General features: G+C 42.6%; 1 protein-coding gene and 1 long non-coding RNA gene across 2 annotated transcripts in view; one reads left to right on the top strand and one right to left on the bottom strand.

Annotated features, from left to right (window-relative positions):
* Positions 1 to 2,791, top strand: part of LOC134933206 (uncharacterized) — a 33,319-nt gene extending 30,528 nt beyond the window's left edge. Inside the window, exon 2 of the long non-coding RNA XR_010179637.1 lies at positions 2,495 to 2,791. This is a non-coding gene — a long non-coding RNA (uncharacterized LOC134933206). The remainder of the gene's footprint in view (positions 1 to 2,494) is intronic.
* The window catches only part of FGF18 (fibroblast growth factor 18), an 816,148-nt gene that overhangs the window by 56,014 nt on the left and 736,087 nt on the right, over positions 1 to 24,047 (bottom strand). The gene's annotated exons all lie outside the window — the stretch shown is intronic.

Raw genomic sequence — 24,047 nt, 5'->3', positions numbered from 1 at the left:
ACTCAAAAGTGTGCCTTATTCACCTTATGCTACACAGCAGTATCCCTTATACACATTATGCCACACATTAATGCCCCTTATACACAATGCCCACAGTAGTGACCCTTATACACAAAGCCCATAATAGGATTGCCTCTTACATATATAACCCACAGTAGTGCCCCTTATACACTGTGCCTTTGTCACTCCAGCAGCGCCGTGCCGTGTCCCTCCAGCAGCTTCCCTGCCCCTCTGTGTCCTTCCATCGCCGTCTCACCTTGTCTTCAGCATGTACAGAGTCTGCTCCTCCTCATGGCTCTTCTTTACTTTAGTGGCAGTTACGGCCTGACTTCACATACACTGTGCCGCAAAAGAAAGCTGCTAGGAACTGAGGAGGGGACAAACGCCATCCAACAGATACAGCATGCATGAGTAATCAGAGGGACTGGGCTGCAGGTGGAGAAGGACCATGGAGCCTCCAGGAAATGGGAGGTGACACTAGCGCCGCTCATATCATCTATTGACGTGGGTGGCGGAGCGTGCTTTTCTGTTGGAATTGCTGTGCAGGGCTGTGGCAGAGGCAGAACTAGTTCCACCTACCAGTACAGGTGATGGAACTCAGTTTCACCCTGTTCCCCCACTTTAACCCCTGGCGGACAGACTTTTTATGTCAATATAAAAAATCTCAGGAATGCTACCTGGAAGCTGGTGTAAAATGGAGGACCAGTGTTCAGCTGTGAGTGAAGGAGGGTGAGATGTAGCACTGAAAACAGAGAGGCCATTGTGAGAATAGCAGAGGAGCATATTCACTAAAGGAGAGCTTGGATGCCACTACCAGAACACAGGCCCATTTTTGTAGTAGAGGCTATTGAGAGGCAAACAAAGAGTAACAAAATAAATCAAAATAGAACTGTCAAATAGAACACCTTGCGGCTGGCTTGTTTGACATATGTGTATACTTAAGCATTACTTCCAACTCAATCATGATGCCTTTAAAAGGGCACTAACCACCAGCATTCAGGTCCCTGATCTCAGATGGTTGAACATTTGGCTTTTGGTGCTGTGGGATTCCTGAGACCCTGCCACCGTAACAATATTTTCCATCTGTATGACCTAGTCAAACTGGATCTAGACTATGAGGTAGCAAGCTCACATACTGTCCAAGGCCTGCATAAACTCCTGGCTATGTTGCACTTTCTGGCTACTGGCAGCTTTCAGTTGGTCACTGGCAGAGTTGTTCGGGTCTCACAGTCCACAGTCCAACCAGGTGCTGGAGGCTTTACAGCCCCCCATAGACACCTCTATGTGCTTCCCTAGCCAGGATCACAGTGGGATGCAGTCAGGGTAGCTTTCTTTCGCATTGCAGGCATGGGTGTGATTGCACACACATTGGGCTGAGACCACCTAGGGGGAGGCAATACATCTATCTCAACAGACATCATGCGCACTCTACTAATGTACAGGTTCGACAAGTTAACAACAATTACACCTGTGTATTTTTTGTGCATTCACCAAGCATACATTGAAGCGAAGCATAGTTTGTTGTGTGCTGAGGTTTGCCTCAAGCATATGGAGGTCATTTTTATGTCATTTTTTATTATCCTCCATGAGCCTAACAAAACTATCATGGAATCTATTGTAATCGTCCAGCATCAGTTCCACAGTATTAACCAGTTGTGTCAGCTGTGTATTTTGCCTACTAGCATTTTTCTTAAGTTTGCGTGTGTTACTGGCCTGGCTTCCCATGTATGCCACCTGTTTTTTGAGCCATTCAAGATTAGTTGCTTGCTGATTGGTCCAGGTGGACCAAAACACTTGCTCTTGAGTTGCAGGTTATTCTGGACTCATGTGGGGTACTAGACTCCTCAAATTGGTGGTGTTGGTGGTGTTGGCAATGGTGGTGAAATTGCTGTCGGATTGAGGGTAAATGTTTCTTGCATTTCAGGATCCCCCTCTTCTGTAGGCTGTGGTTCCTCTTTTATGTCCTCCTTTGGAAGTAAAGTAGAGTTGTGTGTAAGTTTTAATTTGTAATGTTAGCTGCTTTGTTCTGTGAAAGTGTGTTTGTTTGAAGGGGAACAATTACTAAACCTACTTAAATTAGAAAGCGGTGGTGTTGCACATAGCAAACAAACAAATTCTGTCTATCGTCTCACTTTTGCATAACAGACAATGATAGAATCTATTTGGTTGCTATGGGCAACACCTCCACTTATCTTTTTTCAAAACCTTTAGTAAATGTATTCCTAAGTATGGTCATTTTAATGTGTTAAATAATCAAGGACTATGTGGGAAGGTGTGGGTTTTTTAGAAGTGGAGATGTTGTCCATAAAAATAAATCATATTCAAATTTAAATTTATCTTACACCTTCTATAAGATAATAGCTAACATCTGATTGCTTGCTATAGCCAACATATGCACTTTTAAAATACCACATTTTAGTAAATACACCCCCTACACTGCTTGCATTATCTGGAAGTGTGAGTGTGACTATTTTTTTTTAATCCCCTTTAATAGGAATGATACTCACAAGCAAGATGAGGAGAACGAGGAAACAAGCGTTCTGGGGTGTCGAGTATTCTGCTTGGAGGCCTCAGCGACATGTGGTGACGAGATGGGCTGATGTCGACTGAAGGCCCTAAAGACAAGTTAACAATTACACCTTTGTATTTTTTGTGCATTCACCAAGCACACTTTGTCAATTCAATTACCAGCAACTACTTCTTCCTCAACAAGAGGCTGTGCAGAGACAGAGGTGGTGGTGGACCTCTTTTGGACTGTAAATTAAAAAGAACAATGACATTTAGCTTAAAACAGTTTGTTTGTTTGTTTGTTTGTTTGTTTGATTTTCCATTCTTTGTTGTATACCATATATGATATTTTACTTTGAATACACTTGCAATTTGACCAAAAGCAGATATAATACATGATGTCAGCATAAACATGAAAATCACATATAATTTTAAATAAAAACTAATAACATAAGAACCGTAGTTTAACTATCAATGTGCACTATTGTTTGTTAAAATTGCCTATAACAAACATACCAAACAAGACAACTGTATTTTGCCAACTGCAGACCCAAGTTTTAGTTAACATTCACATACAGTACAATGCATGTTTGCAAAATTCTAATCACACACAAATGTTGTAAAAGTACAAGTCCCAGCTAATCCATCCCAGATAATTTTTGTAAGGGACTTATTAAATTGTGCTTTGGCATGCTGAAATACGTATTGACACAATACATAACATTTCAAAAGAGGTGTTGACTACTCAAATTACAGTTTATAGCCTATGAGAAAATAGGTGAACATAGTAAATATTTGAACAAACCATACTTTTTAATGCAAAAATGGTTCCAAAAACAATTGCGGACATACATGTATATCTGGAGAGCCAAAACAAGATCAATACTGCAGTATAACCAGATCCACATGATGCATAACTGCACCCTACCAAAGGAGGCAAAAACACAGCCTACAATACCAACATTACCACATAGGTTGCACAAATAACATAGACCACAGCACAAAAAATGCCAAAACACTACAACACTCACAACACAAAGGGAAAATCCTACACACAATGGCATGCACATTACCACAGTTATATTTAACCACAGATTTCGAAAAACACTGAGTTTTTATAAAAAAATATTACATTAGACAATACTAACAAAACACTTATACAGTAAGTCCCCATAAAAACCGCATATTTTGAATGCACAAACCAAAAAACCTATACCCAAAAATATAAAACCAAACCAAAAATGAAGGACAAATAAACATGAACACAACACACATGCTGTATAAGTAAACATCACTAACTTAACATGACATTAACATCCACTACACACAATGTAGCAGTTTAAAATACTTAAAAAAAAAAACATTTTGTAAAACTACATACAGGAAAGTGTGTGCATACTTACCAGCCTTCCTTAGCGCATCCGAGTCCCTCACATTAATGCCTCCGGCAACCTCTGGAGGGGTCAGGACCTGAAGATGCTCCTCAAACTCAAGGTAGGTGGCTACGTAGGGAAATCAACTCCGGTCTGCTGTGCCGCCTTGGCCCCTTGCCCATTTTTGCCTTGACACAATGCCTAATGTCATAGAACTGCTTCCTGCAGGTGTCATCCATCCTGCATAGCACCCCTTCAGAACAGACAACTGTGAGCACCTTCTGCCAGAATGCATTTTTCTTGCTTCATAACCTCACATACCAGGGCCATATTTTCTGCAAATGTGAACTTCTTGTTGTGACCCATCTTGGTCCTTGTGCGCACAGGCACATCATTACTCTACTCATCAGAAGAGTGTGGTGCCTCAACTGCCACCTCCTCCACCAACTAACCTCAGATACCGATATAACACAAAAAACACTAAACAAATAAAAAAATAGGATTTTGGTTACCTACCGGAAAATCCTTTTCTCTTAGTCCGTAGAGGATCCTGGGGTCCACATTAGTACCATGGGGTATAGACGGGTCCACCAGAAGCCATTGGCACTTTAAGAGTTTGAGAGTGTGGGCTGGCTCCTCCCTCTATGCCCCTCCTACCAGACTCAGTCTAGAAACTGTGCCCGAGGAGACTGGCATCTTCGAGAGAAGGATTTAACACAGATAGTGGCGAGATTCATACCAGCTCACACATACAAGGCACATCAAGCTAACTAGCTTGAAAAACTCAGCAACTGCTGAAACATTACTTACCAAGTAACATTGCAGTACAAAACTAAACAAAGTTGTACTGAACCAGATAACGGTTGCAGGAAAACGAAGCGCAGGGCGGGCGCCCAGCATCCTCTACAGACTACGAGAAAAGGATTTACCGGTAGGTAACCAAAATCCTATATTCTCTTACGTTCTAGAGGATGCTGGGGTCCACATTAGTACCATGGGGATGGACCAAAGCTCCCAGAACGGGAGGGAGAGCGCGGAGGATCCTGCAGAACTGATTGACTGAACTTAAGATCATCAGAGGCCAAAGTATCGAACTTAGCAAACGTGTTCGTCCCAGACCAAGTTGCCGCTCGGCAAAGTTGTAACGCCAAGACACCATCGGAAGCCGCCCAGGAAGACCCCACCATACGTGTAGAGTGGGCCTTAACAGATTTTGGACACGGCAATCCTGCCATAGAATAAGCATGCTGGATAGTGAACCTAATCCAGTGAGATATAGGGGGTAATTCTGAGTTGATCGCAGCAGGAATTTTGTTAGCAGTTGGGCAAAACCATGTGCACATGTTAAATCTGCCTCCCTGCTGTGCACATGGTTTTGCCCAACTACTAACTTATTTGCTGCTGCGATCAACTCGGTATTACCCCCATAGTCTGCTTTGAAGCAGGACACCCAATTTTCTTGGGATCATACAGGACAAACAAAGAGTCCGATTTCCTGTGACGAGCAGTTCTCTTCACATAGATTCTCAAAGCCCTCACAACATCCAAGGACTTTGACGAAATTGAGGAGTCAGTAGCCACTGGCACCACAATAGGTTGGTTGATATGAAATGCCGACACAACCTTTGGAAGAAACTGCTAAAGTGTCCGGAGCTCAGCTCTATCTTCGTGGAATATCAAGTAAGGGCTTTTACAGGACAAAGCCCCCAATTCTGAAACACGTCTAGCAGAAGCTAAGGCCAACAACGTGACAGCCTTCCATGTAAGAAATTTGACCTCAACCTCCTGTAGAGGCTCAAACCAGTCCGACTGGAGAAACTGCAGCACCACGTTAAGGTCCCAAGGCGCCGTAGGCGGTACAAAGGGAGGTTGGATGTCCAGAACTCCCTTCAAAAAGGTCTGAACCTCAGGGAGGGCAGCCAATTGTTTCTGGAAGAAAATGGATAGGGCCAAAATCTGGACCTTCACAGATCCCAACCTTAGGCCCATATCCACACCTGCTTGCAGGAAGATGAGAAAACGTCCCAGTTTAAACTCCACTGCAGGAAACTTCTTGGACGCACACCAAGAGACATATTTCTTCCAAATACGATGGTAATGTTTAGACATTACCCCTTTGCTAGCCTGTATCAGGGTAGGAATTACCTTCTTCAGAATGCCCTTCCGAGCTAGTATCAGGCATTCAACCTCCATGCCGTTAAACGTAGCCGCAGCAGGTCCTCCCGAAGAGGAAGAGGCCTCGGCTCTTCCTGTTAGAGATTCAGAAGGTCCGCGTACCAAGCCCGCCTTGGCCAGTCTGGAGCAATGAGGATCGCTTGAACTCTTGTTCTCCTTACGAGCTTTAGAACTCTTGGAATGAGTGGGAGTGGTGGAAACACGTACACAGACTGGAAAACCCACGGAGACACCAGGGCGTCCACTGCTACTGCTTGTGGGTCCTTTGACCTGGAACAATAGCATCAAAGCTTCTTGTTGAGATGAGAGGCAATCATGTCTATTTGGGGTAACCCCCAAAGGTCTGTTATTTCCTTGAACACCTCCGGATGGAGACCCCTCTCCCCCGGATGGAGATCGTGTCTGCTGAGGAAGTCTGCTTCCCAGTTGTCCACTCCCGGAATGAAGATTGCAGAGAACACCAACGCATGTTTTTCTGCCCAGAGGATGATTCTGGTCACCTCTGACATCGCAGCTCTGCTTTTCGTTCCACCCTTTTCGGTTTATGTAAGCCACCGTCGTTACATTGTCCGACTGTACTTGAATGGCCCGATTTCATAGAAGATGGACCACCTGAAGAAGACCGTTGTAGACGGCTCTTAGTTCCAGGATGTTGATGGGCAGGCTGGCTTCCAGACTTGACCACCTTCCTTGGAAGGTTTCCCCTTGAATGACTGCGCCCCAGCCCCAGAGGCTCGCATCCGTGGTTAGAAGGACCCAGTTCCGAATCCCGAACCTGCGGCCCTCCAGAAGGTGAGGCAATTGGAGCCACCAGAGGAGTGAAATCCTGGCCTTTGGCGACAGACGAATTCTCTGGTGCATGTGTAGATGAGATCCTGACCACTTGTCCAGGAAATCCAGTTGGAAGGCCTGAGCATGGAACCCCCCGTACTAGAGAGCCTCGTAAGAGGCCACCATCTTCCCCAAAAGGCAAATGCATTGATGAACAGACACCCGGGCTGGCTTCAGGACATCCCGGACCTTTGTTTGTATCACCTACGCCTTTTACTGCAGAAAAAACACCCTCTGCACCTCCGTGTCAAGGATCATCCCCAGAAAAGACAACCTCCGGGTTGGTTCCAAATGAGATTTTGGAAGGTTCAGAATCCAACCGTGGACTCTGAGTAGGCGGATTGTGAGTACAATGGACTGCAACACACTCCTCCTTGGACGATGCCTTTATCAGTAGATCGTCCAGATATGGAATGATGTTTACCCCCTGTTTTTGGAGTAGAACCATCATCTCCACCATTACCTTTGTGAACACCCTTGGTGCTGTAGAGAGGCCGAATGGCAGGGCCTGGAACTGGAAATGACAGTCCAGTAATACAAAACGGAGATAAGCCTGATGCGGTAGCCAAATCAGAATGTGGAGGTACGCATCCTTGATATGCAGGGATACTAGGAATTCCTTCTCTTCCAGACCTGATATCACCGCCCTGAGAGACTCCATTTTGAACTTGAACTCCTTCAGAAAAGGGTTCAGTGAATTTAGGTTCAGAATGGGCATGACTGAACCATCCGGTTTTGGTACCACGAAAAAGGTTCGAATAGTAACCCGTGGCTTGTAAATGAGGAGGTACTGGCACAATTACCTGTGCCTCCACCAACTTCTGGACCACTGCTTGTAGGACAGTCCTGTCCACCAGCAGAACTGGCAAGCCTGATTTGAAAAATTGGTGAGGAGGGAGATTTTGAAATTCCCACCTGTATCCCTGGGACACAATATCTGTCACCCAGGGATCCAGGCCGGCCGATACCCAGACGTGACTGAACTTTCCGAGCCTCGCTCCCACTGTCCCCACCCCCAGGCCACGCGGTCCACCGTCATGCAGAGGACTTCGGCGTACTGGAAGCAGGCTTCGTTTCCTGTGAGCCTGCCGCAGCAGGTTTCTTGGATTTAGCTCGACCTCCCCTAAAGAAGGTATTGGACGGTTTGGCCTTTCTAGGGTTGTTAGACTGAAAGGACTGTGATGCTGATGAAGAGAAGAATTTCTTCCGAGCAGGTGCAGCTGAGGGAAGGAACGGAGACTTACCCGCTGTAGCCGTGGATATCCATGCATCCAAAGCTTCCCCAAAGAGAGCCTGACCTGTGTAGGGTAGGGACTCCACACTTTTCCTGGATTTCCGCATCGGCCAACCACTGGCGCAGCCACAGTCCCCGACGAGCTGAAACAGACATGGAAGAGATTCCCGCACCCATGGAACTCAGGTCTTTCATGAATTCTACCATAAAACCTGCAGAATCGTGAATGTTACGCAAAAACAATTCAACATCACCCTTATCCATTGTATCCAAATCCTCAAGTAAGGTGCCTGACCATTTTACTATAGCTTTTGCAATCCATGCACTAGCAATAGTGGGACATAATATGACCCCCGAAGCGGTGTACATTGATTTAAGTGGATTATCAATCTTTAGATCAGCCGGCTCCTTTAAGGTGGTAGATCCCGGAACAGGTAAAACCACCTTTTTGGAGAGTCTGGACACAGATGCGTCAACAGTTGGCGGGCTTTCCCATTTTTTCCTATCCTCCTCAGGGAAAGGAAATGCCACCTGGACCCTTTTAGGGACCTGGATTTTTTTCTCAGGGTTTTCCAATGCTTTCTAAAATATAGCATTTAATTTGATGCAGGAAAGATTAGCGAGGCTTTCTTATTTTAAGTGAAAAAAGCCTCCTCAACTTGCTCAGGTGTTGTATCATTAAAATTCAATACATCCCTGATAGCCTCAATCATCAATTGCACCCCCTTTGCAAGAGAGGCAGACCCCCACAACACATCCCCAGTACCGTCTGTGGTATCAGAATCGGTATCCGTGTCAGAATCGGGCCATACTGCCATAGAGTTCTGTAATACCTGGGTTGCGGATTCATTACTTGCAACCCTATCTGAAATCTGAGAAATCCAAGATTTGATAGAGGAAAACCACTCAGGTTCCCTTGCTGGAATCTGTGCTATCCTGATTACATGGAATAGGATCATCCTGGGAGGACATATCCTCCGCTGCATATGACACAGTGTCCCTGGACATAGCTAGAGGAGACCACAAAACACCCCACACACACAGGGGAGGGCAGACGGAGTTTCACCCCCAAGAATGGCAAGAGAGACACAGAGATTGGAGCCAACCCACACACACTGCTTTTAACCAAAGGGAGACCCCTTGTCAGTGCTGACTGTGCACCTTAATAGGATACACAGTCGTATTGCTGCCTTTCCCCCTTCTACAACCCCCTGGTACCATGAGAGATAGCTGGAGTTGCTGTGGAGGGACCTTCTTTCTCCTGATCAGCGCTGTGCAGGCAGGAAAATGGCGCTGAACACTGCTGGGTCCGCTCTGAGGAGACGCTCCGCCCCCAAAACGGCACTGTCTTTCCGCTCTTCATCTGATTATACTGGCCGGAGGATTGATGGTGGCTAAGATCCTGGGACCCCGACAGGCTATGTGACCAGTGTAGGGTGTATGTATTGGCCCAGGGCGCCCCTCAACGCGTCGCACTATGTACCGCTGAGCTATCCCGGAGTGCAGTTAATACTGTGCTCCTACCCTGCTGCCACCATCTTCACACCGGCCCCCCGCTTGCAAGGGGGGTCGGTGTCTCACTCGCCACAATCTTCAGCTCTGTAAGGGGGTGGCGGCATGCTGCTGGGGTGAGCGATCTATCCCCTCAGAAGCTCAGTGTCCTGTCAGCGGAGTAAGTGGCTCAGACCCCACAGGGCAGACACTACTCCCCACCTTAGTCCCACGCTGCAGGGAGGCTGTTGCCAGCAGCCTCCCTGTAAAATAAAAAACTCTAAAATAACTTTTTACTAGAAAAGCTCTGGAGAGCTCCCCTAGCTGTGACTGGCTCCTCTGGGCACATTTTCTAAACTGAGTCTGGTAGGATGGGCATAGAGGGAGGAGCCAGCACACACTCTCAAATTCTTAAAGTGCCAATGGCTCCTGGTGGACCCGTCTATACCCCATGGTACTAATGTGGACCCCAGCATCCTCTTGGACGTAAGAGAAAAAAGGCAAACACACTCCAACTACACAAACAGCACACATCACACAGACACAGACACATGATGACCAGAGTCTTAAAAAAATAGATAATTACAGAAAAAGACAAACTAATAATAAACAATGCAATATTAAAGACAAGACAAATTTCAGACAAAATACAGCACTCAGAACTCGCAAAAAACACCAATCTACTCTCCAACTCCACAAATACACAACCTCCCCACACTCCTCTAACTAAACCCACGAGGTTCGCACGGTTTGGGGCATACTGTATTTTTATATGCCTGTGACATGACCCTCCCACATTTGAAACTTTCTACCAATCACGCACTGTCTGAAGATACTTCTGTGAATGTCCATATTTCTCCGAATGTGGCTGTACTTGGAAAATACAAACCGTTCTCTGATCCACCCATGTCCAGCAGAGTTTGTCAAATGCGACAGGAAAACATGGTTTCAGGAATGTGACTGCACACACCATCGGATTACATGAACTGGACAAACACAGGAGCTAAGTAAATTTCCAAATGCGACTTCAAAAAATGACACATGAATACAGCCGTCACCAACCCAGATTGATCTCAGTCAAGCTCGGCTAAAACACAGATCTTAGTAAATTTATCCCTAAGAGCTAAGTCTGGTCTGTATTTCTGGTTTGCCTGTATTCCTTGGGGAAGCTACTCCAGAAATAGTTCTCAAGTTTTAGTGAGAAAGTTCAGATTATTCTATGTAAACATCTCTCTTACTGTATGTGTTAAAGGATACTTGAGGAGATTGTTAAAGCAGTTTGTGCCATCCTTTAATTTATAACATTAAAAGTGCAAATTATGTATTGCTAAACACAATCTATTTTTTATAAACAAAAAATAAAAATTCGTTTCTAACATGTTGCTATTTCGCTAATTAATTAGTTTCTTATTCAATAACACATTTACAATACAGTACATGCACAATGTCTAGATTGGAAATTTATAACAAGGTCACTTTCAATACAGTTTGCAACTACACATTAAGCTATATCGTTACACACCGTCAAAAATCCTCTGAACAGTGGGCATGATTCTGGGCAAAACCAAGGCCCTCATTCCGAGTTGTTCGCTCGCAAGCTGCTTTTAGCAGCATTGCACATGCTAAGCCGCCGCCTACTGGGAGTGAATCTTAGCTTCTCAAAATTGCGAACGAAAGATTTGCAATATTGCGAAAAGACTTCTCTGTGCAGTTTCTGAGTCGCTCGAGACTTACTCTGCCAGTGCGATCAGTTCAGTGCTCGTCGTTCCTGGTTTGACGTCACAAACACACCCAGCGTTCGCCCAGACACTCCTCCGTTTCTCCAGCCACTCCCGCGTTTTTCCCAGAAACGGTAGCGTTTTTTCAAACACTCCCATAAAACGGCCAGTTTCCGCCCAGAAATACCCACTTCCTGTCAATCACATTACAATCACCAGAACGAAGAAAAAACCTCATAATGCCGTGAGTAAAATACCTAACTGCATAGCAAATTTACTTGGCGCAGTCGCAGTGCGAACATTGTGCATGCGCAATTAGCGGAAAATCGCTGCGATGCGAAGAAAATTACCGAGCGAACAACTCGGAATGACCACCCATGTTGTACTGCAGGGTTGGAAGATGTGTAGAGAGATTTAGATTTGGGTGGGTTATATTTTTTTCTGTTCAGGGAAAATACTGGCTACTTTTGCATGTGGTCCACAAATACTGGACAGCTTTACATTTAAACTGCAATTTATATTTCATACACACCTCACCCAAATCTAAATCTCTCTGCACTTTACATCTGCCCCACCTGCAGTGCAATATGGTGTTGCCTATTTGCTTGCTTTTTTGCTTTACTTACAAACATGAACGAGGCCTAATATTCCCATACCACTAATGTTTAACAGCAGTATAGTATATACTCTCCCCCATTCTCTATCTCTTTGAGGAAAATGTAATAGGGTCTGAGTTGCCAGATGACCAGGATTTTGTCAGAGAACGGCTGTATTTTTAGAGCTGCAATCATTTACAAGTCAAAACCAACCTGGTTTTGCCAAATGATTGATGCTTTAAAAATACGTCCATTCTCTGACAAAATCCTGCACCTTCGGCAACTCGAACCCTATTACATTTTCCCCTCTGTCTCTCTATCTCGCCCTCCTGCTTACAAATAGTAAACAGAAAAAATGAATATAAATTAAGTTGTGTGCTTTTTGGCTTTGCTTGCAACTCTGAATCAGGCCAAAGTTCCATGTGACTATTTACGGTCTATGATAGTATTGTAGATATAGTATACAGTAGTGTGTCTAGAACAGCAAAAAAAAAAAAAAAAAGTGCATTTAATCATTTAACTGACTTTTTTTTACCATTCGGGTAATTACTTTGGCGCTGTACTAGGGGACTAATCTCCACAAGCTGCTGCTATATAAGAATAGTCAGTTCAAAGTCATATAAATTAATTATTATTTAACAGTGATAATTATTATGGAATTAATGATACGTCAATATTTTAACACACCTTTGAAACACTTGTTGTATAATATCGTTTTTAATAAATACTTATTAATTCCATAACAATTAAAACTGTTAATTAATAAGCGTTGCTACTTATTTTATTTACTATTTTTTTACCATTGTTTTGTTAATTTTTACTTTAATTAAGTCCAAATTAAATCTAAATACTGTATATTATTAAAAATGAATATGCCTAGGGGGTGTCTAGCACCTTCCCGTATCCACAAGCCCTGCCACCAGCTCAGTGGCTCTAGAATCACAGTAGCATTACCCCATGTTACCCTAATGTCAATACATCCCAGGTGGCATTAACCCCCACATCCCTAGTTGCAATTCGGTAGGTCCCCATTGTGGCACTACTCACAATCCACCACCTAGTGCCCTGTTTCATTACAGTATGTAAAAAAGTTACACCACCCCTATCTCTCAGGACCAAAAGACTTAATAGAACATTATCCATTCCCATCCCCCACCCCAAAGCAAATAGATACCACCAGGGAACACTATTTACTATTGCACTATAGGGGGGTACATACGGAGAGATTCGTACTTAAATTCTAAGCAATCTGACTAGATTGCTTAGAACTTAAGCAGGGATCTCTCCGTGTAGGCCCCCCAGCGATAGCGATGCTCTGATATGGAGCTCTCATATGGGGCTTTGCAGATGGTTATCTTGGGAGTTGGGAGATGGTCAGATTTTGAATAACTCAATGGCAAGGTTTGATTTTCGGTTGGCATCTCTGATAGCATCTCCTACAGGTTTGTAATGAGGTGAGCAGTATGGGGATCTCATAATTAAAAAGTTTATCTGTCAAGTGGTGGTACACTAAAAGCCCAGCACACCTTGTCATCTAGATGTTTTGTGACTTGTATTACCACCACAGATGGAAATTCAATGGCAAGTCATGTTATGTAAGTCAGTATATTTACAGCAGTCATTGCCATATTTGAAATATTTTATAGCAGTCACTGGGATGCTCAGTATATTTTATGGAAGTCACTTGGATGCACAAAATATTTTTTGTTAGTAAATGGGATGCTCTATGGCATGCGATGTTCAATGTAATCTATAGAAACCACTGGAATGCTCAGTAGCAGCCCCTGAGATGCTCAATTTAAGGTAAAGTCGTCAGTGGTGTGTGCAACCTATTTTGTGGTGGCCACTGACATTCTCAAATGTGCTTTAGGGTGATCACTGGGATGCTCAATGTTCTGGATATCGGTCACTTTAGGTTTCCAATCCACCCCTGGGTGGTACTGATATTTACAGGTGGAACTTGCAATCGTGTGGTCATTAAGCATACTTTATATACATTAACAAAGTTTAGCTAAACAGTATATTTTATACAGGTTGAATATCCCTTATCCAAAATGCTTGGGACCAGAAGAATTTTGGATATTGGATTTTTCCGTATTTTGCACACCATAATGAGATATCATGGCTATGGGACCTTAGTCTAAATACAGAATGCATTTATGTTTCATATACACCTTATACACACAGCCAGAAGGTCATTTAATACAATAATTGTAATAACTTTGTGTATTAAACAAAGTTTGTGTACACTAAGTCATCAGAAAACAAATGGTTTCACTATCTCAGTCTCACTCAAAAAATTCCGTATTTCGGAATATTTGGATATGGGATACTCAACCTGTATATAGATATAATTTATAATATTAATTACACTTAATTCCCCTTATTGTCCTGTTCAATTCCACCAACATATCTCGCTGTTGTTGGGGAAGATCATTCCACCTGTCCTCACATCAAACTCCAAGCACAGGTGCTGCTTGGCTGACCCATAAACCCACATTTTGATGGGATATAAGACAGGCTGCCCGTTATTTTGGATGTACCAGTCTATTTGCAGACAAGCAAAAGGAGCTCCTCACATACAAATCTATTTGCACTCATTTTAGTAATACAGTGGTGTACAGTGTTTTTTTAAACAGACACTTCTCATTTGTTGCCACTTGTACACTGCATGTTCTTATTTGTTGAACACCCTACATTTCTCATCGGCCTCATTGTCACAAAATTAGTTCTTATTTGTTGTGTATATTATTTTTTCTCATTGGTTGCACACAATGCATTTGCCATTGGTTGCATTGTCACAAATGTACTGTAGTTCTCATTTGTTGGTACAGTACATTAATTTTCCCACTTGTTGAGCACACTTTCTCATTGGCTGAAAAAAAAATTGGTGTGGTCCCCAACACAAATCAGTAGCCTGTCCTAGTGTACTGAACATGCTCCAAACTGGGACTTGTGTGCGGGGAAAAGTGTGAAAAAAATGCAAACACACCAGCAGCTAAAAATCATTTATTAAATAAAGACTACTAATTCCAGTTGGCCTCCTGGCACAAAATGTAAATACCAAAGATAGTAGACAACCGCTGCATACACTACTTTGTGGGGGACTAAATTCCACGTAAATCTGTTCACGAAGGATGCGAGATGGGGTGCAATTCACTCATGATTTCAGTCATCACACGGCCGCAGCTGAATCTAACAAAAGTGTCACCTCACTACTGAATATCTGTAGTATTCAACCGACAAAACACAACCTGTTTGCTACACATTAATAGGTGGCTTCCTGAATGAGGCACTCTAACTCCTTGGTGCCCCCTCAAATCCTGCACCTGGGCGCATGCCCCCTTAGCCCACCAAGTTATGGCCCACTGTAAGTTATGTTGTCCTGAGAGCAGAGTTAAGTAAGGATTCATCTGTACCTTTATTTGCATTGGCAGCAAAAACTAATCAGTATACAATAATTATAGAATTTTGTAGAAAAATGGCATGCAGCACACTCCTTATAATGCATATGTGCAAATGGAAGTGAGTCACATACAGTATACTGTATTTGTGTTACACACACACACACACACACACACACACACACACACACACACACACACACGTGAGGAGATAAGGAAGCAGATAACAGGGACTTTTAAGTGTGCCACTATATAGCAACATTTCCCAAAACCTGACTGCCAGGGACTTCAAGCAGGGCCATAACTGGGGGCTAAGGGGGCATGTGCCCCGGGTGCAGGATTTGAGGGGGCACCAAGGAGTTACAGAGGAGCAGGGTTTTGTTTGTTTTTTGTATAGGCAGTGCTGTGCTGCTCCAGTAAGACAGTTACCGGGGCAATGTCTCTGACCCACCTGTCTGCTCGCAGCTAGCTCCGTTGCTGTGCCTGGAATCTCTCCTATATATCTCTGTTGCTGTGCCTGGGATCTCTCAGTACCTGGGATCTCTCCTATGCTGGCTACTGTCTCTTCTTTGCCATGCAGTGCTGCGACTAGCGTGCGGTGCACCGTACAAGCTATAGAAGCACACTGTGCTCCCAGTTAGCAGTATCAACCTCCTCTTTGCCTCCCAGATGGGGGATTTAGTGTAGCTTATAGGGGGTATAGTGTAGTGATTTAGTGTACCATATAGGGTATGTAGTGTAGTAATGTATTGCAGTATATAGGGGCATGTAGTGCACTGATGTGGTGTAGCATAAACTGGGATGTAGTATAGTGATGTAGTGTAGCATATAGGGTCTGTAGTGCAGTGATGTAGTTCAGCGTATAGGGGATGCGGTATAGTGATGTAGTGCAGTGGGTAGGGGAATGTAGTGCAGTGATAAAGTGTTATCATATAGTGCAATGTATGAGGACACACAGAGGAGCATGTAATTGAACATGCTGGCGGGGCATGTGACGCATAGGGCATTTGAGACACATAGGAGAATACTGACCAATAGTATCCTCTTTTTGAAAAATAATCTGATTATTTTAGTCTGACAGGGTTGGTTGGTTGGTTTGGGTTTTTTTTTTTTTGGGGGGGGGGGGGTTTGGACGCCAAATTACTGCCTTGCCCCGGATGACGAAAATCCTGGTTTCAGCCCTGCTTCAAGCGTTTACAGCAGATAGTGGTAAACAAATGTAAGGTCCTCAGGAAGCAATACAGCAAACTGCAACGACCATAACAGGAAGAAGAGTCATGTTGGTCGTATGGAGTTGCCATATTTTGAGTTTTGCTATACCCTATTTGTCAACTCAGCCCTATATAACCCTGTTTCCATATCATCTTCAAGCTGTGTTACTAGTATAATTCTACACCTGAAAGCAGCCAATGTGTGTCATCCTCATCACAGATAATGAAGAAAGCTGCACTAATTGTACAGATGTAGCCACGCTCATTGTTGCTGTAATTTTGCCATGTACACATCCTAGTTGCAGCATAACGTCAGCGCAGGTTGCCATAGTATGGCGTGGTAAGGCGTACTAAGGTTCAAGGAGATCATCCCCATGCAATACACAGATTCACCACTGGGTGGTGATTGCTCCACTAATCAAAACTGCAGTGAGGAAAACAATAGCTGAGGATGGATACCATACTGTAGTACATGGTACAGTACAATAAGCGGTGTTATCACTTAGTATAAAGCTTTACAATGTACAATACTTTATTTACTGTACACATGATGTGTGAATAAACTCCAGAAATCAAAAAAATAAAAAATGTTGAAAAAGTTATTTTGTGCTATACAATCTGTGTGCGCTGGACCTAACCCACTGCGACTTTGTTCATGTTAATCCAAGTGTTGTGCCTCCCCGCTGCTTGCGTTATTAAAAAAATATTTGGAAGCAAAAAATTTAAAACAAAACAAAAAATAAAATAAAATAAAAATAGTTATAGGGTAATAGATGCACAGAATCCGCCCAATGCCAAAAAACATTCAAATAAAATAAAAATTGGTGCTGTACTTGTCCTGTACTCACTGTGAGTGATCATGTGTGCCCTTGTCATATTCTGTATAACAATAAGTTGCATTTAAAGACGCAGAGTCAGCTCATTATAGGAGACCTTTTCCTGTCCTCGGTTATAGTGATCATTATATAGAAGCGTCACTGTCGCAGCAAACCACAAGTCATTGAGATGATACACAAAGACAAAAAAATTATATATTTTTTTTCAAAAAGACTTATTCCTGTGAATCGAACCCTTGTACATGGGCATGCTAAGTGTTGACAGTACCTCTAGACTAAAGTAGCCAACTGTTATCCGACGTACATTAATTTTTAATTTCATTTTCTTAGTGGGGTAATAGTAGCACACAATTCGCTTAATGAAAAAAAAAATACTATGCCTGCAAGTGTGGCGGTGCGCTTGGATATGGTGTACTGTTAAGAAACTGGATGCCGGTACGCCGTACCCCCCCCAACACTATAGCCGCTGTTAGCGGCTATTAATGTCAAACTCCGGTCGCCGAACACTTCCTCTATATTCCAGGCTGGATGGCATTGGGGCGTCTCTCTGCCCCTCGGTTTCCTGGCCATCTCCCCCTTCCCGGCAGGCGAGCGCCGTGACGGCAGGCAAAGAATCAGTGGACTGATTAATTAAAATGGTCTGGTCCCCTGTGTCCCTCTACGCTGCAGCACATACAGACTCTGCATCATGTAACTTTCTAGATCTATTGCTTATTTACAGTACCAAATATATTTGCAATTTAAAAATAATCACCAAGGTGTAATGCGTGTGTCACTCTCTCGGTGTATATGAGGCTGCGCTGCAGCACATACTGTACACAGGGCGGGGTAGGCTCTGCTTCTCTAACCCTGGAAGCTATTTCAATGAATAGGACACAGAGGCATTTATTACAGTCTGTTTCCAGGAATCGAACCCTTATACATGGGCATACTAAGCTTTGACAGTACCTCAAAACTGAAGTAGGCTGCATCAATGATTGCACAATCATTCATTTCACTATGCATTGTCATTTTCTTTATAGGGTAATAGATGCACGTGATCATGAGCATGGCAACATTTTCAGTGTTTTAAAACTGATGTTTCTCTTGATGTGTACAGCAGTTGTTTAACATAATTTACAATGGGGTAACAGACATATACGCTATCAGCTACACTGTAAAATTTAGAGTGTGTAATGAAACAACTGTTATCGTGGAAAGGCTTGTAAAACATACGTATGTATATTTCAGTAAAGTTTATCCAACATAATATACGCAGTGTAAATAAAAAAAACTATGTACTCTTGAAATGGAAGCATCATATGACTTTACAATTGAAACTTCATACTTGCGCAATGGCTGTTTTCAAAAGCGACACCTGGTGGACGAATACTTGTATTGCACTGACCGGAGAAACAATTCATTACATGGAAACTGAATATGCTGATCATGCCTCACCGCGACAAGTTGCAAGCAAACGTAATGCAATTCTCTTTTGCATTACACGCCACATGGAGGATAGATAAGCGTGGCTACATCTGTATGTAGTAAGTTTTTATTCCTAATGTGTTTTGAATTATTTTAATTTCTAGTTTACACTGTTCCACCAGGAAGAGGAAGGTGTAAAAGCTGAAGCTATGACTACCATGTTGGTTGCGCAGCTGAGGGAGATAGATGCGGCATTGCAGATGCAAGAAGACTGCAGAGATTCTTTAATAAACTCTTTTATGACCCAACTCTTCAGATATATGCAAGAAGATGCCCATTTGCAGAGATCCTTCTGTAAACTCTGTCATCACCCAACTCATGATGCATGAGCGCATCAGCAGAGATACAGGTTGAGTCTCCCTTATCCAAAATGCTCGGGACCAGAGGCATTTTGGATATGGGATTTTTCCGTATTTTGGAATAATTGCATACCATAATGAGATATCATGGTGATGGGACCTAAATCTAAGCACAGAATGCATTTATGTTTCATATACACCTTATACACAAAGCCTGAAGGTCATTTTAGCCAATATTTTTTATAACTTTGTGCATTAAAGAAAGTGTGTCTACATTCACACAATTCATTTATGTTTCATATACACCTTATACACACAGCCTGAAGGTCATTTAATACAATATTTTTAATAACTTTGTGTATTAAACAAAGTTTGTGTACATTGAGCCATCAAAAAACAAAGGTTTCACTATCTCACTCTTACTCAAAAAAGTCCGTATTTCGGAATATTCCGTATTTCTGAATATTTGGATATGGGATACTCAACATGTAATAGTAAAAGTCAGATGGTTTTCTTTGATTGTTTGGTTTCTAGGGTAAAGGACCTGTACCACAGCAACAACATTCCCCAAACTATTAAGTTACCCCAATTGCAACAGAGAGCAAAATTATTTTGACCCTAACCCATTAAGCACACCACATAATCCTGAAAGCATTGTTTACGGTCAAATGCATTCATTTTATATACAGTAGTCCACAGCAAATGTATTGCCTTTTATAGGTAGTTGCACTAGACATGAGAGGCAGTTTCACTAACTTGCCTTTTTTTGTAAAAAATTGTTGCTTTTTATTTAGGCATTTGCAATAGTCATGCTACCTTATTTGAACTAAGTTTGCTTTTTTTAGGCAGTTGCACTAGGCATGTATTTTGTAAAAATGGTAGCCTTTTTTTTAGGCATGTGCAGTTACTTTATTTGAAAAGGTTTGCCTGTTTTAAGCAGTTGCACTAGGCATGATAGTTAAATTGCAAAATGTAAGCTTCAATAGCTGCATAATGTCGTATTTATATAAATACACGTAAAAAAGGTATTTTTTAAACAGACTAACTTTTTTATTGTAAATGTAAAACAAATGACCATGATACAGTATGTAAACATAATTTTTTGGATAACTTTTGATTTGCAACAAAACTAGAACTATGCAGGAATCAAAAAATGAGTGCTTAGGCTGCATACACATCAGAATGATGTGCATAAGATGCGACATAGTCTGTGACGGGGCTCCGACATCATCAAGAGAATACACATTTGCCAATGTCGGCTGTGATGGGGGGAGGAGTGGGGCCATGCTGAATTCGTCAGCATGGCCCTCATAAGCAATATCGCATGTCAGACCAACGTGCGATACGGGTTACGACCCGCGGGACGAAATACATTGGAAAACCCCCACTAACCCGAACTTTTTACAATGGAACCCTCTACAATTGAAAATATAGCAATTAATACCTCCGGTCCAAAACAATCTCACAAGTGAGCTGTTTACATTACACTCACTAACCCATTTTTTTTTTTTTACAGGTATGAGCGTTCACAGCATTATTATAATAGCGCTTCTCTTTTAGATATTTATAGTATTTTGATTTTATTGAAGAGCAGTAGAAAGTTTATAATCAGCACATTGATATCAATGTTATTCCTCTTTAATAAGCAGCACCAAAGTTGTACATAGGCATTTTCAACCACCATTCTGGCTGAACTGTGGGTATGGGCGAACCAAACTTGTTCTGCAGAAAGCTGATGGTGCTGGGTGAAGCCTTTCATTAACAATCACCTCAATGGATATGTAGCTCACCAGTAATATATACAGGATCTCCATAGCACTGTCTTGGGTTTCTGTAAAGCAATACAACATTTTCAGTACATTGTAGAGTTGGTACAAGTATGTTCATGTGGTTGTCTGAAATATCCATTGTCATACAGTGCACAATATGTGTACTCAATTATATTATTAACAGTTCTTTCTATAGTACACACATATTCTTGTGGCACTTTACAGAGAATATTTTGGACATTTGCACCAGTAGATCTTACAACCTATATTCCCTATTACATGGGCATACACAATATACTTGGATAAGGAAACAATTCAGCTACAGGTATATTTTTCAATTGTGGTTGCAAACCTGAACATCAGGTGGCATGGTGGTAATGTAACCCAAGACCTTAGTGCTAAGTGGCAGTAATGCTAACCTTTATACCAACTATATTGACACACAATATCCAAGTGATTAGATCAAATTACTACTACTACTACTACTACTACTACTACTACTACTACTAAAACCAGTGGCGCTGAGAGGAGGAATTGGGTACAAATTATCAGGCCTGGCGGGGGCTCGGGTCCGCTACCCTCCACACACACACACACACACACACTGGCTGTACCATCTTCCCAGTGATCTCTTTTGGAAGATGGAGACACACATAGAAAGCAGAGACTTTGGGCACTGTGCCAGAGTCTTTGCTCTCTAGTGGCCAGCAGCATCTTCACAAATATCAGTGGGAAGACGGTGCTAGCTGGGGAGGAGGGACCTGCTTCCTGTTCAAGAAAGGCAGGAAGTGGGTGCCCTGCCCTGCTCTCCACAGTGTTAAAATTGCAGCCACACAATTATTTTATATAAATAATTGTTTATTAATGGGCTTTGTCACACACCCTTTTTTAGCCATGGCATGGTGTGACTCTTTACACCCCTGACTACAACTACTACTATTACTACCTAATAATAATATTATATAATAAGACAACCCCTTGACTCCTGTACTGAAATTGTATTTTTTTTACATCAATGTATTAGTTTTCTATGCATACAAATGCAACAGAAAATACCCATTATATTCTATTTGTCATTAATAGCATTTTACTTCTACAAAAGCACCATCAGAAATGTGATATCTTTTACCTCTTGGGAACAGGCAGGCATTTTATATCACCTCTACAATCTGATACAGGTCCTGTGCACTTACCGGCCAGCTAATATAGACATCTGTGAAACTGAAAAGAATATGTTTAAGTTTAGTTTTAAAATAAGCAGCATGTGCACTCACACTTTAAAAAAGAAAATGCTTACCAGAAATTGTGGTCCACAATCCAGCCAGTAGAATAATAAAATGTCAGTCATTGCTGTTATAGTGCAAAAGCAGGGGACAATCATATAAATAGGTGTCCAATCTATGGCTCAAGCTCACTGTAGATATACATGATGCTGGAAACCTTTTATTATGCCATCTAGATGCTGACTTTGAGGCTCTAAGATGAAGCAGTAGTAGAGGATTTCCAGCAATGCCTGTGCCACTTTGTACATTAGAGTGCAAACAGTGGATATCCCAAAACCAAACAGGCAGGCAATTGTGTAATATTCACCAGGTGTCGAATACCACCACAACACAATAACTAGTCTCTGACTTGGCTTAAAGGGTTTGTGGTAGTTTGTGGCCTAATTTCCAGAACAGAGTGAAACGCTGTATGTGACATCAGAAAGTGTGCCATCCCCTGCTCATCTTAAAAAGCTTTCACAGTAGATCAGAAAGCTTGTCCATGCCTTCATTCTCTGACCCACATTCTCTTTTTTGTCACAGTGCTAAATTTCACTATTGAGGCAATTAGGATAACATAAAGGCTCATTTCCTAAGAAAATAATTACGTTGTGTAATGAATTGCACTCGATGCATCCTGAAATAACACTGTGTAAGCAGCTGCATCAGGCTCTCATTTGCTATTTGAAACAGCAGTACTCAGCAATAAGAGTACTACATAGTAGTACAGTAACTTGTTAGCCATGATTAGAGCAATGCAGTGAGCAGTCACCATTCACTTCTCATGAGTCATTTTTGTGAGCCAGTAAAAAATGTCTACTCCTAATCAGGGCCGGTGCAAGGTTTCTCGGCACCCTAGGCAAAACTTCAGCCTACCCTCCCCCCCCCCTTCCCCCATACAATAATACAATACAAACATATATACCAAAACAAATAAAACAAGAGAAGCCAAAAAAACAAAATTTTATATATACCGTATTTGCCGGCGTATAAGACGACTGGGCGTATAAGACGACCCCCCAACATTTCCACTCAAAATATAGAGTTTGTTATGTACTCGCCATATAAGACTACCCCCTCTTCCGCACACTTTCCACACACCAAATAAAACGTAAAAGAACATCAGATTTGATTTGATTTCTCAGGAACACAGGCAGGCAGCCCACAACCCAGAGGAACTCTGGCAACACACTGTAGAAGACTAGAAGAAAAACAGCGGGCACCACCTCCTCGTGTATAACCTTTTAATAGATCCGTAAAACAGAGATAAAAATTATACTCACAAACATAGGAGTATGACAGGCACATCAAGAGTATAAACACTGGATCAACAAAACCACGGGATAGGTAACATGTTTCTGGGGACCTTGCTGAGCTCCCAAAGGAATATTCATAATAGTGTGAGGGTTGCTAAGACCCCTCCCAAACCTGTATTATACCAGCCAATAGTACCGTAAATGCCAGAGGCTAATTAACTAAAGCTGAATGGAACAATAAACCTATGGGAGCTGCCATGCTGTTTGTTTTCTAAGCTGTTAACCAAACTGAATGTCGGCTCCTGCTCAGTGACATGAGCCGGGTGCTGCACTGTAACAATACGTGCAGCACCTGGCTCCTGTCCCTGTGTAGGAGCCGGACTTCACACAGCTTCACCCGCCGGCAGCGCCGTACACTCACCGTACAGATAGAGGCACTTCACGGGGGAAGTGGGGTGGGCAGCCAAAATCATCTTCTTAACCCCCTGGATTGCTGAAAACGGCGGTCCGACCGCGAGGCCACACCCCCTTATGCTAGGCCACGCCCCTGTTTTGCGACTTCCGACAGCGCGACTTCCCGCCCGGCGTATAAGACGACCCCCGGCGTATAAGACGAC

The sequence above is a fragment of the Pseudophryne corroboree genome, chromosome 6, assembly GCF_028390025.1.
Source record: "Pseudophryne corroboree isolate aPseCor3 chromosome 6, aPseCor3.hap2, whole genome shotgun sequence".
Classification (NCBI taxonomy): domain Eukaryota; kingdom Metazoa; phylum Chordata; class Amphibia; order Anura; family Myobatrachidae; genus Pseudophryne; species Pseudophryne corroboree.
Note: the sequence above shows the minus strand (reverse complement) of the source record. Positions and strands in the feature narration are given on the sequence as shown.